General features: G+C 38.8%; 1 long non-coding RNA gene across 3 annotated transcripts in view; it reads right to left on the minus strand.

Annotated features, from left to right (window-relative positions):
* The window catches only part of LOC112545862 (uncharacterized), a 69,206-nt gene that overhangs the window by 20,423 nt on the left and 31,465 nt on the right, over window positions 1-17,318 (minus strand). Inside the window, exon 1 of one of the 3 annotated variants that reach the window (XR_012906249.1) lies at window positions 6,277-6,348. The exons of the other annotated variants lie outside the window; for them this stretch is intronic. This is a non-coding gene — a long non-coding RNA (uncharacterized LOC112545862). Of the gene's footprint in view, window positions 1-6,276; window positions 6,349-17,318 lie in introns of those variants that run through there. 3 annotated transcript variants of the gene reach the window in all.

Here is a 17,318-nt window from a genome sequence, read left to right on the forward strand (position 1 = left end):
AGGGCCTGCCTCTGGCACTTCAGCCTCCCCCTCTGCCCTCCATTCCTGATCCCTTATCCCACATAACTCAAACCCTCTGCCCCCTCCTCCACGCATACCCCCTCCCAGAACCTGCACTCCAGTCCCCTGCCCTAGGCCACAACACAAACCACTGCATTCAGGTAACAACCCCTTCCTGTCCTAGGTCCCAACCTAAACCCATGCACCCCCTTCTGTACCCCAATCCCCTGCCATAGGTCACAACCCAAACCCCTACACCCCAGTCCAGTGTCCCAGGTCACAACCACCTCCTTCACCCAAACTCCCTTCCAGACCCCACACTCCCTCCTGCACCCTAACCTCTTACCCCATACTCCCTTCTGCACCCAACCTCCATCCCAGACCCTGCACCTTCTCCATTAATATGATGGAAAAGTGCGGCCCTCTACCTTTTTCCAAAAATTATTGCTCTTATCATAAGATAAAGCAACAGAAGGGTTTGCTTGTGCCATGAAAATGGGATGTGCCCGGAATGGAATTGCTTCTCGTAAAACCAAAGTCAGTACAGTCCTCAAATTGACATAACTAGGTGAATTTTGAAAGAGACTGAACCAAGATGATCCAGAAAAACAGGATGAACCTGGAATAAAATTGCTTCTCAATAAACTTCATGGAAAAAGAGATAAAATGGAGATATTTGGAATAGTGCTCTGTTTTGGCATAGGTAAATCAATGCTTAAGGTTTGAAAACTAGAAGAAATGTTATTGGTAAGAATATTGACCTTTTTTTTGTTATGCCCATTTTTGTTAAAACATAGCAAACTATAAGAATTTATAGGGATGAAGAAACAAAATACACTTGATGGAATTCCTGCATTATGGACTCAAGCAATGCCGGGTAAATCTACTAGCTTACTTACATTTGTGTAGTATCTAGCATAAATTGGGGCCCAGCCTGGTTGAAGCCTCAATGTGCTCCTCAATGTGTGTTAACAAGCCACAGGAATGTGGAGGAGAGCAAGTTACAGTACCTTTACTTGCCACCAAAGTCACTGGAATCACTGTTGATTTAAACTAAAGTCTCTTAGATCAGAATCTATCCTGAAATTAATAAGTAAGTAAAATAAAACAAGACAGGCCAGTGTCCCCTAGACAAATTTAAACATCTTAGAAAAGCTCTTTGGGAGGCTGAATATAAGGTTTCTGCTTCACAAATGTGTCTCATGCTTGTATAAAAGCACTTACAGGATAACAGTTCGGTTGGGGTTTAATGCATGCTTTCAGCTCTCCAACTCTGTGTGATGTTCGAAAATTACACACCCGTAAAAGTCAGATTCAGAACTAGATCATAACGCAGTGACCTGATTCTGACTGAGCACTGTCTTAAAGTTTTTAACATCTCCCTTGCCTTCTGTACTTGGAATGGTTTGAAATGGTCTGGCACCTCACCCTAGTGCGACAGAGTTTAAATCTCTGTAAACAGTTCACAGCATCTGTGTTTAATAACAGCCATTTTCCATAGTTTAACATGTAAAACAAATTTAATGCAATAGAGCAATACTGTATCAGTGTTAACTAGGCTCTAATGGGAATTGTCAGTGAGTAAAGTATTGTCTTTACAAATATAAAAATGGTTTTGTAAGCTAATTTTGCTACATTAGTTAAAATATTTGCATAAAAGACTTACAATCTTAAGTAGTAAAAGGTTGTCACAGTTCAAAATACAATGATTTTAATAATTCCCACTGACTTCCGAAGGAACTTTAAAGTAATTTCCAGCAACTATTATATGCACTATATCTACTCTTTTACCCTGCTGGCATGTGGTTATGAAAGCTATGCTCGTACAATTGTCCCTGGGCTAATATACAATGCATTAAAAGTATAGCTGCCACCAAAGAATGAGCTGGGAAGAGAATCAGGAGCCCTAAATCACACCTCCCTTTCACTGACCTCTGCATCTCATAAACATGCTGAAAACTACGTTTTTTTCATGTGTTGCTTGTTTACAGCAGCAATAGAACACTCACCTAAGCTGTCTGCATTGAAAAGAAAGGAAAAACAGTAAGGCAATCTATATCATTGAGGACTATGCATGACAGGAGCATATCTGAGATACAAAAATAAGGCTAGCATCTGAGGGCACTCTTGCCGCTCATACAGCATTGCACGGCAAGGAAGGTGAAGGCGGGGAAAGGAATTGGGGAGAAAAGAAAGAGAAACCAATTATATTTCCCACTTCACCATGTCTTCCAAAAGAAAAGAAATGAGCCACGCCAGAAAAGTTAGTGTGAAAGATTAATTTACACAAAATCTCAGCATAATCTCTGGGTCTGTTTTTCTGCAATGACAAGTGTTTCCCCCAAGGTGTTGAATTCTGCTCAAATCCCAATAGAGCATCTGAGAATGGAAGGTACTGTACTTGGCATCACTCAGCATTGAGTCAGGCATGGTAAAGCTCCTGTATCTGTAAGACTCTCTCTCTCCCCTTCCCCGGTCTCCACACACACACTTCTTCCCCTTGTTTCTTGCTTGCACTCCAATGGGAAATGGAAGTTCTCTGCTCTTGGGAGTCTGACGTCCCTGACAATGAAACTAGGGGATGTCTGTATTTTTTTTATTAAGGCTCGCTTTAAGTACAAGCAGAGCAAGCCGATCTTAGGACTCTACTGTTCTGATGGCTCGTTCCCCCAGATATATTCTCCTAACTCAGAATCTAGCCCTCCTTTTCATAAGAACACAAGAATGGCCATACTGAATCAGACCAAAGGTCCATCTAACCCATTATCCTGTCTTGAAACAATGGCCAATACCAGGTACCCTAGAAGGAGTGAACAGAGCAAGCAATCAAGTGAGTTGCACCCCCCCCCCCCCAGTCATCCATTCCCAGATACTGGGGACACCATGCCCATCCTGGCTAATAGCCGTCGATGGACACTCTTGTCTGCCAGTAGGACCAGAGAGGAAGGGAGCTATGTACATCACAATGACTGGTGTGCTGAAGACTATGGCCGGAGAAAGAATAAAAGTGGAAATATTTCAGAGGAAGAAACCAACTGACCATTTTAGGGATTTCAATTCTTCTGGCATTCACATCTAATCAGGAGGTGTCAGTTGCTAACCACGTGAGCCATTTCCAGCTCTGAAATGCCAGACATTCTACAGTCACCCCATAGGGAGCCCTCCATACCTACTTGTTATCCCAAAGGGAAACAGCCTATCATGCTCTGCTGAGAAATAACCCAAGGTAAGTGACAGACAGAACATCAGGGCCATCAGAAGAGACTTTGAACTTTTTTATAATACCAGGTAATCCCATTTGGTATTAGATTTAAAACTTTAAGATTGATGTCCCAATTGTTTCTGAAGTCCTTGCAGCCCATCCCTGCTGTCAATAGCATTCAAGCATTGAATTCTGCATCATATGACTTGCTCAATCTTCTTTTGTCTAAATCTGAAATACCTTTCACTACCTGATCTTCAAGAACTTGCAGTGATAAGTACACAGTTATCCAGATGGAAAAAAAGGATCCACACATGATGTAAATATAGCAGCTCAGTAACATTTTGTTTAACAGGTCTATTATAAGGCATTGACTTTGAAACAGGATACAGATTCTTCCATATTCAGGTCTTTGGCTACAAATCGGTTCAAGCTGGTTGTGACCAAGCATTGATATTGTGTTAGGGATCTCAGGCTGGTCTCATGTCAGCATACGCAATGGATTTGGTTCCTATTTAACTAACCATTGAAGCAGGACTGGAAATCTTACTTATGTTTTCGCCCATCACATGATTAACCTAATTTCATTGGTTGTTCATCTAAATTGCTCCAGATCCAATAGCCAATAAGAAGCAATACCCTGAGAGTGATTAGTAGATAAGAGGAAGGGACAAACATTTCATTTTCTGCAGGATACACTTGTCATAATACTCAATGAAGTGTTGACACTTGATAGCTTATTGTTATCAGAGTTTGGTGGGAAGTCTGTTATTAGGAAAAAAAGACAGCTGGTTCTTTTTCAGAGATGATTTGGGACCTCTTTGCTATGCACCAGTGTTTGGTTGTATTCTCTATATTTTATAGCATGACTGGACACTGTTAACATGCTTTCTCTTCACTACAAGGTTACTATTTCTTGGTTTCAGAGCCTAAAATAATAGACATTTCTCTCCACTCCCCAAAATTACTTTCTGAAGAAAAAATCATATGGAAAATGATTATGTTGGAAAGGTGTGTGGAAAGTCTACCCACATGAACACTACACACTTAAATAAAGGATCAGTAGTCATACCATTTAATAGAACTACTTGTGAACATTCTTCACATTCAAGTGAGAAAACAATGGCTGCTGCACTGTCTTTATCTACTTAGTCCACAGATGGGCCCCATATATACATATAATATCCACCTGGAATGAAAACTCATTGGTGCAAACTGCCAAAAACCATCACCCTTGAATTGTGTATTGCAGTCTCAAGAGTGAGAATTTTACTGCATGAGGATTTCAGAGGTGTCCTCCCCAGGTGGAATTCTTTGGAGGGTACATCTATACTGCATAACTATTAAGGGATACTGGAGGTAACCCAAAATAACTACCCTTCGTCTACACAAGTGCCTGTTATTTCTAAATATTTTTCAAAATAATGGGTGCGCTATGTATTGGTAAACCTCATTCCACAAGGGTTAAGAGATGGCTTGAAAAAGCACGTTATTTCAAAATTTGGCATTGTGTAGATGTGTCAAATTTCAAAATAAGCTATTTTGAAATCGTTTTGAAATGAGATACACAATTTGTGTAGTGCAAAATCCGTATCTTATTTCGAGTTTAGGGTGCTGTGTAGACATACCTGGAAAGGGCAGTATCAGTGTAGACTCAGTATGATCATCTGCCCCGATCTCCTGTGTCCAAGCTATAGTAACTCCCTGAAATATTTTTTTTAGAAATATATCCAATCTTGATTTTCAAATTTCCAGTATGGAGAATCCACCACACGCTTGGTAAATTCTTTCATGGATTAATAACATTTAATGTTTTAAAATGTATGCCTTATTTCTAGGACTAATGGATTGAAAATTGTGATTAATTTCATGATTAAAAACATTAATCATGATTAATCTCACCTTTAAAAATAATAGAACACCATTTTGAAAATTTTGTAGGTTTTCTACATGTTCAAATATATTGATTTCATTACAACATAAAATACAAAGGCTGTGTTTAGACTGGCAATTTTTTCCGCAAAATCATCTGCTTTTGCGGAAAAACTTGCCAGCTGTCTACACTGGCCGCTTGAATTTCCGCAAGAACACTGACGATCTCATGTAAGCTCTTTTCCGAAAATGCTTTTAACGGAAAACTTTTCCGTTAAAAGCATTTCCGGAAAATCATGCCATTGTAGACATAGCCAAAGTGTACAGTGTTCACTTTATATTTATTTTATTACAAATGTTTGCACTGTAAAAAACAAAAGCTGCCTGGCATGCTCCAGGCAGCTTTTAGGGCTGTCTGGAGAGGTGAGGTGCTGGGTGGTGTGATCCAGGCAGTGAAGGGGGGACTCCATGGTCTGGATGGTGCTGAGGGCTGGCTGCCCTCAGCCCAATCTTTCTGCCTGAGCCTCTGCCCCTTCTGGGAGCACAGAGCTGGGCCCTCCTGACCTTGCCCAGGAACCTGGCAGGGCTGTTGGCTCTCCTGTACACCATATAGTACTCCTGAATATATGAGGAGTACAAGTTCTTTCAAAAAAGGGTTTTTTTCCTAAAGAACCCCATCTAGACTGTGCTTTCACTTTCAAAAAACCCATTTTCAAAAAAGCGTTCTGACACAAATATGTCAATGAAGCATGGGATATTTAAATCCGTGCTTTGTTTGAACATTCAATTTGTCTCATTTACATTCCTCTTTTGAAAGAGGAATGTAATCTAGACATAGCCCCAGTATCCTGGCATGGCTTTACCTATAATACTAATACTCTGTTTTGTTTTTTGTCAAGAAGATTGATGGTGATGGAATGTCTAACATTGAGAATGTTAATAGAAATGGGTAGGTTTCGAAGTTAAAATAAAAAAAAGAACAAGTTAAAATTACTTAGAAAAGTTAGATGTCTTCAAGTCACCAGGAGCTGATGAAATGCGTTCTAGAATACTCCAGGAGCTGATAGAGGAGGTATCTGAGCCTTTAGCTATCATCTTTGAAAAGTCATGGAAGTCAGGAAAGATTCCAGAAGACTGGAAAAGGGCAAATATAGTGCCCATTTATAAAAAAGGAAATAAGAACAACCCAGGAAAATACAGACCAATCAGCTTAACTTCTGTTCCAGGGAAGATAATGGAGCAAGTAATTAAGGACCTCGCCTGCAAACACCTGGAAGATAATAAGGTGATAGGTAAGAGCCAGCATGGATTTTTTCAAGAAAAAATCACATCAAACCAACCTGATAGCATTCTTTGATAGGATAACAAGTCTTGTGGATAAGAGAGAAGCAGTAGATGTGGTAAACCTAGACTTTAGTAAGGCACTTGACACGGTCTCAATAAACTAAGGAAATACAATCTAGATGGGGCTACTATAAGATGGGTGCATAACTGTCTGGATAACCGTTCTCAGAGAGTAGTTATTAACAGTTCACAATCATGGTGGAAGGGCATAACAAGGACAGTTCTGCAGGGGTCTGTTTTGGGACCAGTTCTGTCCAATATCTTCATCTATTTAGATGATGGCATAGAGAGTATGATTATTAAGTTTGCAGATGATACCAAGCTGGGAGGAGTTGCAAGTGCTTTGGAGGATAGGTCCATAATTCAAAATGATCTAGACAAACTAGAGAAATGGTCAAAGGTAAATAGAGTGAAGTTTAATAAGGACAAATGCAAAGTACTCCACTTAGGAAGGAACAATTAGTTTCACACATCCCGGCTGTGTTTAGACTGGCAAGTTTTTCTGCAAAATCATCTGCTTTTCCGGAAAAACTTGCCAGCTGTCTACACTGGCTGCTTGACTTTCCGCAAGAACACTGACGATCTCATGTAAGATGGTCAGTGTTCTTGCAGAAATACTGTGCTGCTCCCGTTCGGGCAAAAGCCCTCTTGTGCAAATCATTTGCACAAGAGGGCCAGTGTAGACAGGACAATACTGTTTTGCACAAAAATGCCCCGATGGCTAAAATGGCAATTGGGGCTTTTTTGCGCAAAAGCGCGTCTAGATTGGCACGGACGCTTTTCCGCAAAAAGTGCTTTTGCGGAAAAGCGTCCGTGCCAATCTAGATGCTCTTTTCTGAAAATGCTTATAACGGAAATCTTCAATGACGGGGATTCTACAGTTTCTAATATCTGATTGAAATCTTCCTGGCTGCTCATTAAACTCATTATTTCTTATCCTACCTTCAGGACAATTGATCACTTCCCTTTTTTATGACAGACATTAACATAGTTGAAGACTTATCAAATCCCCCCTCAGTCCTCTTTTTTCAAGAATAAATGTGCAAATATTTTAACTTTTCCTTAGAAGGTTAGGTTTTCCCAACCTTATCTGTGCTTATTAGGCCTCAACTGGAGTATTGGGTCCAGTTCTGGGTGTGACATTTTAGGAAAGATGTGGACAAATCGGAGAATGTCCAGAGAAGAGCAACAAAATGATTAAAGGTCTAGAAGCATGACCTATGATGAAAGAGTGAAAGAACTGTGTTTGTTTAGTCTGGAGAAGAGAAGACCAAGAGGGGAAATGATGATAGCTTTCTGTATCTAATAGGTTGTTACTAGGAAGAGAGAAAAATTATTCTCTGTAACCTTTGATCATAGGGGGGAAAATGGGCTTAACTTGCAGAAAGGGAGGTTTAGATTGAACATTAGGAAAAACTTCCTGTCAGGATGATTTAGCACTGCAATAAATTTCCAAGAGAGGTTGTGGAATGTCCATCATTGGAGATTTTTAAGAGCAGGTTAGACAGATGCCCGCCAGTGATGGTCTAGATGGTGCATGATCCTGCCATGAGTTCAAGGACTGGACTTGATGACCTCTCAGTGTTCCTTTTAGTTCTATGGTTATTTTTCTTTCTCTCCTCTGAGCTCTCTCCAATTTGTCCACATCTTTCTTAAAGTGTGGTCCCCAAACTGGACACATTTCTCCTGCTGATGACTCACCAGTACTGAGTAGAGCTGGACAATTATCTTCCATCACAGTATGCTTCATACAAAAATTCTAACAATGTATCCCAGAATAATAATAGCCTTTTTCACAACTGCATCGCATTGTCAAGATATTCAATTTGTGATCCATTATAACCCAATGGATCTTTTTTTAAATCTTTTTTAAAGCTCCTTCTCCTAATCCAGATACTCTTACGTTTGATTTTTCTTTCCTAAGTGTAGTGCTTAGCACTTGTCTTTATTGAAATTCATTGTGTTGATTTCAGTTCAATTCTACAACTTCTCCAGCTCATTTTCAATTCTACTCCATTGTCCAAAGTGCTAGCAACCTCTCCCAACTTGGTTTAATATCCAAATTTATATTCAAATTTACCACTTCATTATCCAGGTCATTAATGAAAGTATTGAATGGTGCTGGAGCCAGTATGGACTCCTGCTGGGCCCCACTGAATACGTCCTCTCAGTTTAACAGAAAAACATTGATACTAGTCCTTGAGCACTGTCTTTCAACCATTTTTCACGAAACTTATAGTAATTTCATCTAAACCACATTTCTCTAGTTTTCTTATATGAAAGTCATATGGGACTATGTCAAAAGCCATACTATAATTAAAATGTATCATGTCTACAGCTTCCCCCATTCCCTAGGCTATTAATCCTGTCAAAGGAGGATGTACTGGAGTCATATGTTCACAGGGAATTTCACACCATTGAAGAGTTAATCTATTGCAGGTTTTCAGACCTTCTGGAATTGCTTTTCTTTTCCATGGGAGAGTATAGAAAAACTCTAGAAGAGAATATTTTGGAAAAAAATTGGCACTATTAGAAACCTCCAGATATAGTGGTGAAATTGCAGAGACACTTTCACATGTGTATTATACTCAGGGGGGCTGACAGTTTCTGTGGGCCCTGGCCAAGGTATGGAAGACCCCCATCGCCAAGCTCCCCACAAAGGGTGGGGCCCTGGATGGAAGGGACAGGGTTGAGGGCAGCCAGCCCTCAGCACCTCACAAACTGTGGCATTGCCCCCACTCCAGCCCTGAGAGCCACACAGAGTGTGTGGAGAGGTGGTCTAGTGCTCCAGCAGTAATTTAAAGGCCCAGAGCTCCAGCCACTGCCACAGAAGCGGTGGTGGTGGCTGGGAGCATCGGGCCTTGGGGCAATCGCACACTTTGCCCCCCATGTCGGTGGGTTCCATTATACTAAGACTGAGGGGAGTACACTTTTCAGACGTGTTGGGAAATCACAGCTCCCACTGACCTCAGTGCCAACTGTTCAGCACCTCAAAACATCCACTCTCTTATTTAGGTCCCTTAGGGTGCTGAGTGCTTAGCACCCTCATGTGAAAACATTGTCTATTGTATCCTATATTCCTGGCAAAGTATCCCTGCAGGACTTCTCATAAACAGGAGGGGGAAAAAAGAAGTCCCATTAAGGTTATTTTAAAAAGAACACTTTCAAGGAAAAGAAAAACAGCTGTTTGCAGAGCATGAGTTTCCACTGACTTTCCTATTTGTCTTGTGACAAGGTCCTCACTCAGGCCCCTTACCTGGGGACTCCTTCTTTGGTCACAAATCAACTGGAGATCCTTACTTGTGCAATCACCCATGCCTTTTATTGTCTATGCCAGTTTCTCACCACCTTCTACTTACCGAGCTTTTTGTTTGCTACAAACTCACCTACCCTCGCTAGCTGACTGGGGATTATACTCAGTCACTCTCTGGCTCCTCCCCTTCCACTTCCCTCCTGGTTGCCTTATCTAGCCTTATCTTTTAAATCAACTTCTGTACCAAATGCCTGGAAGATAGCTAATGTGACACCAATTTTCAAAAAGGGCTCTAGAGGTGATCCAGTGCTTCTCAACCTTTTTTTTTATAAAGTACCCCCTTTTCAAAAAAAAATTATAAGTACCCCCAGTACCTACAGTTTTCAGACGCAAATTTTTTTCTACCATTGCAACACATTTGTTTAAATAACTTAATCATAGTCAGGTGGGCAATAAAATTTTTGGGTGTAAAAAGTACAAAAATAATAAAGCACTGTAAAACTTAAAACAAAATTTCAGTTTTCTTCAAATTTCAGTTGTGTTGACATACCCCTCATAATTCTCTCGAGTACCCCTAAGGATACTCATACCACTGGTTGAGAAATACTGTTATAGACTTAGTTTAATTTCAGTACTGGGCAAACTGCGTGAAAATATAGCAAAGAACAGAATTGTCAAGCACACAGATGAACATAATTTGTTGGGGAAAAGTCAACATGGATTCTGTAAAGGGAAATCATGCCTTACTAATCTACTAGAGTTCTTTGAGGGGGTCAACAAACATGTGAACAAGAGGGAGTCAGTGGATATGGTGTACTTAGATTTCCAGAAAACCTCTGACAAGGCTCCTCACCAAAGGATAAGCAAAATAAACTGCCATGGGATAAGAGGGAAAGTCCTCTCATAGATTAAGAACTGGCTAAAAGATAGGAAACAAAGGGTAGGACTAAATGGCCAGTTTTCAGAATGGAGAGAAGTAACTAGTGGTGTCCCACAGAAGTCTCTATTAGGACCGGTCCTATTCAACATATTCATAAATGATCTGCAGGATGGGGTGAACAGTGAGGTGGCAAATTTTGCATATGATACTAAACTGCTGAAGATAATGAAGTTCAAAACAGACTGCAAGGAGCTTTAAAAGGGTCTCAAAAAACTAGGTGACTGGGCAATAAAATGACAGATGAATTTAATGTTGATAAATGCAAAGTAATGCATATTGGAAAACAATCCCAACTGTATATATATAAAATGATGGGGACTAAATGAGCTAAAACCACTCAAGAGAGAGATCTTGGAATCACTGGGGATAGTTCTCTGAAAACATCCACTCAATGTGCAGCAGTTAAAAAATCAAACCGAATGTTAGGAATCATTAAAAAGGGATAGAGAATAAGACAGGGGATATCTTTTATTGCCTCTATATAAATCCATGTTATGCCCACATCTTGAACAGTGCATGCAGATGTGATTGCCCCAATCTCAAAAAAGATATCTTGGCATTGGAAAAAGTTCCAAAAAGAGCAACAAAACATATTAGAGGTTTGGAACACTGCCATATGAGGAGAAATTAATAGAACTGGGACTTTTCATTTTAGAAAAGAGGAGACTAAGTGGGGATATGATAGAGGTCTCTAAAATCATGACTGTTGTGGAGAAAATAGATAAGGAAAAATTATTTATTTGCTCCCATAACACAAGAATTAAAGGTTACCAAATGAAATTAATAGCTAGCAAACAAAACAAACAAAAACAAGGATTTCTTCACACAAAGCACAGTCAACCTGTGGAACTCCTTGCCAGAGGATATTATGAAGATCAGGACTTTAACAAGGTTCAAAAAAGAACTAGATAAATTCATGGAGGATAGATCCATCACTGGCTCTTAGCCAGGATGAATATCAGTGGTGCCCGTAGCCTCTGTTTGTCAGAAGCTGTGAAAGGGTGACAAGGGAGGATCACATGATGATTTCCTGTTCTGTTCATTCCCTCTGGGGCACTTGGCACTGGCCACTATCAGAAGACAGGATACTGTACTAGTTGGTCCTTTGGTCTGACCCAGTGTGGCCGTTCTTATGTTCTTATGGGCTTCCTCAGGCCTTGCTCATGGGAGCAGAAAAGGAAGGAGAAACAAATCGCCACTGGGCGTTCCAGTGCTTTGCCTATCTGGCTCAGGAGAATGCAGCATGGAGCCACAGCAAATATAGGCACTTAAGCAATTAAGCACATGCTTAACTTTGATTACCTGCTTAAGTCCCATTGAATTAAGTATGGGCATTTGGGATGTTTTACTGATTCAGGGTCACAAAACAGCTATAGCATGGAGCCACCATGGTGTGTGTGGGGGGGGGGGGGAAGAATAGTTCTTGCAAAAACATTGAACAAATGGAGACAGCAACTACTTGAATGTTATCTGGGCAATCAAAGAGAGAAGAGAAATTTTCAGGGTGGTGGAAAGACCATGTCACATGGGATAGAAGGTGCCTAGCAGACCTGGTAGAACTTCCCATTCAATGTGGTCAAAAGCTTTTTTCATAATGAGTGAAAGGAAAGGGCTTAGTACTTCATGGGATTAAGCAAAATATATTACATTGGAGACTCCAGTCCAGACTTTAGTATGGACACATAGGCTACATCTAGACTGCAAGCTTCTTTCAAAAGAAGCTTTTTCAAAAGATACTTTCAAAAAAGAGCATCTAGACTACAATCAGTACTTTCGAAAAAGCAAACTGCTTTTTTGAAAGAGCGCACACAGGCAGTCTGGATGCTCTCTTTCAAAAAAGCACAATTTGTATTACATAGCGCCTTTTTTCAAAAGAGCACTTTCGAAAAAAGGCGTTATTCCTCATAAATCAAGGTTTTCCACGGTCGACAAAACCGTCGTGTTCTTTCAATTTACTGTCAACAGAACGCAGCAGCAGTGTAGATGCAGATAAATATTTTTCAAAAAAAGGCCATTTTTTTCTAAACATCCCTATAGTCTAGACACACCCATGTTGGAGGAATTGCAGCCTCTAGTATTTCAAGGAGTTAGGCTATAAGTGGTGTGCTGGCTTTGTACTGATTCTCTGCACATGGATGAATTTCAGACTTGACTCTTGACCAAACATCTGAGTGCTTTCAGCTGGACCACCAGAGAAAGATAGCATGATTACAGCTTCCTCTTCATAGTGAAAGAAGTGACAAGAACACAAAAATAGCCAAGTCCTGTTGAGGCATTTCTCATGCAAAATCCTAGGCAAAATATTATGACATAATGATGCCAAATAGAATCTATTTTTATATTGATAAATATGGTGTAAAAATAATTTTGCACAGTAGAATAAGTGCTGCTACCTTAAATATCAAAATAAGTTGTGTTCTGGTACCCAAATTTCCATTCTGCAGTCAAGGATCTATTCAGCCAAATGTCTCGAAATGCCAGCATTTAACCACACATTTCTGGATACTTTGATGATCAATACTAAGCAGAATGTGTTTTTATAGCTATACAGCTCAATCTATCTATAAAAAATAGTGAACAATATACCATAAGGATATGTCTATACTATGGGACAAGATCAAAATAAGATACACAATTTCTGTTACATTAATTGCATAGCTGAAGTCGAAGTACCTTAACTCGACTTTTGGTGCTGTCCACACTGCAGGAAATTGAAGGGAGAACACTCTCTCTTTGCCTTCCCTTACTCCTAGTGGAAGCAGGACTAGAGTGCCCCTCTCAATTTGAATTAGCTCTCTTAACAAGACCCGCTAATTTGAACCCTGGAAGATCAACAATGACAGCTTCAATATTCTCTGTAGTGTAGACATACCCCACGATTTCTGCTTTATTGTTTGTGTAGAATTGTAAATTGCAATCACAAATGTATTTCACCCATATTTGCTGATTATCTGTCTTTTATCTCCATTCCACCCTCCAGAAACAATATAGACAAAACGGTCCTGATGTTTTTTTACATGCAGGGTATGTCTACACTGCAAAAAAAAAGGGAGTGTCAGGTTAGCTAACTTGGGTTAAAACAGTAGGGAAGACATTGCAACTCAACTTTTAATGTGGGTGAGCAACTCAAGTTTACAGCAAGCTGCTCTATTGGCTTGATCTCAAACTGTTAACCCAGGTTAAAAGCCAAGCACCAATATCTACACTGCTAACTAACCGGAATGAAAACACAGGGAACCTAACTCAGATTAAAACACTATGGTTAAATACCATTTTTGTAGTGTATACCTAACCATAAGACCTCCTTACTGCTCTCTGCAGGGTAGATGTTACATCGCCTTTATTCTGCCAGAGTGATGTAAAGAAGCTATAATATAAATAAAAATCATGCTCAATGAGATTTATGGTAGCAGCCTGTAACAAATATTTTTGAAGCTAAATGGTTGTATAAAGCATTACTGGTAATGCTATTAAAACGGCCATGAAATAATAGGGCTGATTAAATTTGGCAATAGTAAATATTTAATGAGAACACTTACATAGTCTTCCAAGAATGAAAGAGACCAGTACAAATATTATGCTTATTTAACCTTTCCTAGTGATAGTGGTGAGGGGCCTTTAGGAAGCAGAGTTTCATGCATTTTCTTTCCTAGCACAGTAGAACACTGTATCAGCTCAGTTCTTCATAAATCTACTTAATAAACTATCAATATTTATGTTCAGAGACCAGAAATCCTGTTGACAACTTTTTGGAACCATTTAGTAAAGATTGTTATGGCTAGTTGTAAGCACTTAATATACTGATGTAAGTATCCCAGCGGTATTTCTTTGAGTTTATTTTGATGGATTCCACCTTTAAACTTCAGCATCACAGAAAACATTATTTCCTGTGAAACATACTCATTAATTTTCTCTTAAGTAAATATCTATTTTAGAAAATCACTTACATAATATCCCTAGATCATTTCTTGTTTAACCAAGGTGCCCTTTTTATATTGAAATATGAGCCCCCTTTATAAATTTAGTAAATAGTGCAGTAATGAAAACTTAATGTTGATCACAGGAATTGTTCTTTTAATATTCTTTCCCTCAACTGCTTAGGTTATGAGATGGCTGTTCCTCTTTCTTTTGTGATTACTTTAATCACTGAAATTGATCTGTTCACTCAGTCCACTTAGGTGTGCTTAAATTATAATATAGTTCATCCTGTTCCATTACCGTGAATAGCAATTTGTTTAATATTTAATTTTAATTGTATTTGATGAAAGAAAGATGGACAGTGGGAAGAAATAGCAAACTGAATTAACATGCCTTAGTTAGCAGATCTTTGAATTTGATATACTGTACAAAAAACTTGTATGAATAATTTTCTGTTCCTTTTTTACATTCAGATAAAAAGTTTTTCATTTCAATTATTCATCGTATCTGGCCATTTCAAGAGGTGATGATTAACTCATCAGCAATTTAATTTTTTTGAAAAGAAAGGAGATAAATGTATGGGAAATTGTACCTTAAATAAACCAGGTCTGTGGCGAACAATAATTTCAATCAACACACTTTGTAAATTCAAATCTAATGTAAAAATGTGGGTGCTACCCCACTTTGACCTCAAAATCTATCCTATATCTATCACCATGCTTCCATTCTTCCTCATTAATTTAAATCTGACACATTCCTTTTTTGGTCCTGTGGTATTTGTGTTTCTTGGTTTCTGTTGGATTGGACTATATCTTTCCAACTAACTGGGATGAATGGAAAAAAAGAGTCTTTATAATCCTATCATTCTTTCAGATTATAGTCTCTTAAACTTTTTAAAATCTCCTAGCCTTGAGGTCATTACAAAAATCTGAGCTCCATAATGAAAGAGTGTTACAGTGAACACAAAACATCCACATGAATGTTTTTCTACATCATGATTTATATGGAAACTATAAGTTTCTCTACTGGGAAACACCAATTATATTATTTTAGGTAAGGGAACAAGTAATATATATAACAAAAGCAACATTTAAAAGTTGTATGATAATACAAGTGTACTTCATCTTTTCTTCATTGTGAACATGTATGATGTGATACAGTGAATATTTTGATGCACTTAAAAGTATAATAATACATTTCTGAATTGTGTTATTGCAATCTATTCTGAGTCCCTATAACATGGTGCTACCAAATTCCATCTACATAATAAGATTCCAGGATTGTCACTGTGTATTGTTCTGAAGAATAGAATGGCTGAGTATGAGATAATGAAAAGAGCTACAAAAATGACTGAATTCTCTCTGTTTAGATATCACCAGCCTATAGTTTATTGATAATAGTAAGTTTTCTTTGTTGTAGGGAATAGAAGTGTGTATAGTAAATTTCTTGTCCGGTGAAACAAAAGTCTTGCAAAGTGTCAGTCGGTGTGGATGTTTGTCTTGAGATGAGACTCTCTAAGTTAGAAATGTCATTCTTGATGTTTTTCTGTTTCTTGTATAAAATACTCATCAGGTGATTCCTTAATTTCTTGGATAGTGTGAGGCAGAGTCTTTCACTGTAGTCAGTATAGTATGTTGATCTTAATGGATTGTTCACTTTCAGTCCTTTGGGTACGATGTCCATCTTCTTGCTCTTGGATAGAAAGATGATGTCTGTCTGTATCTGTGCAAGTTTCTTCATATGGTTGATGGATTTCCATTCCAAATGGCTAAATGTAGTGCCTTGCATGTAGAATAGTGATAGAAATGTAGCCGTGTTAGTCTGGTGTAGCTGAAATAAAATACAAGACTATGTAGCACTTTAAAGACTAACAAGATGGTTTATTAGATGATGAGCTTTCGTGGGCCAGACCCACTTCCTCAGATCAAATAGTGGAAGAAAATAGTCACAACCATTTATACAAAAGGATACAATTTAAAAAAATGAACACATATGAAAAGGACAAATCAGATTTCAGAACAGAAGGGGAATGCGGGAGGATGGGGAAGGTAAATGTCTGTGAGCTAATGGTATTAGTAATAAATCAGGTTAGTCAAAATAGGTATTCCAGTGACAAATATGGATTTCATTCTCTCCTGCATCTGAGATCCACTCAGGGAAAGATCAAGAAAGTCATCACAAATCTGAATATGATACCATGCTACTAAGTGTTAGGCAATATTGGTTTCAGCCCCAGCATGAGGTAGAAGAGCCTCAGGGCAGGTATACTATAGGCCAGCTGGGTTTCTGTGATACCATCCCATCCTTCCCAGTCTCTGGAAAATCCTAATTAGATGTGAGAGTTTACAAATCAGGGCTCATGCAAGCTATCTGGGACATAGCTGTAAACCATTATAGTGGATTTGATATACATATATTATTACATGTATTTAATACATATTGCCTATTTATGCACTATGGGACACTATTGAGAAAGAATTTTTGTAGCTTTGTGAGTTCCAGGGTCTTCCTTCTGTTAATTTATTTTTAAAAAACAATATTAATATTTATGATAAAGTGTCAGAACAGTAGGGGGGGGGGGTTAAAGGGAAAGTAAAATGACGATATAAACCAAAGTCATCTACATTTTTAAAATTCCAATTTTATTCCTTCCCTCCACAAATAAATTGCATATTTTCAAATGTAATTAAGATATAGCCACCAAAACAAAAATACCTTTGGAAGGACAGCACATCATCAGTTATGGCCGGCTGAAAAAAAAACATGCTATGCTTTTTGGGGGCAGAGAC

The sequence above is a fragment of the Pelodiscus sinensis genome, chromosome 10, assembly GCF_049634645.1.
Source record: "Pelodiscus sinensis isolate JC-2024 chromosome 10, ASM4963464v1, whole genome shotgun sequence".
Taxonomy (NCBI): domain Eukaryota; kingdom Metazoa; phylum Chordata; order Testudines; family Trionychidae; genus Pelodiscus; species Pelodiscus sinensis.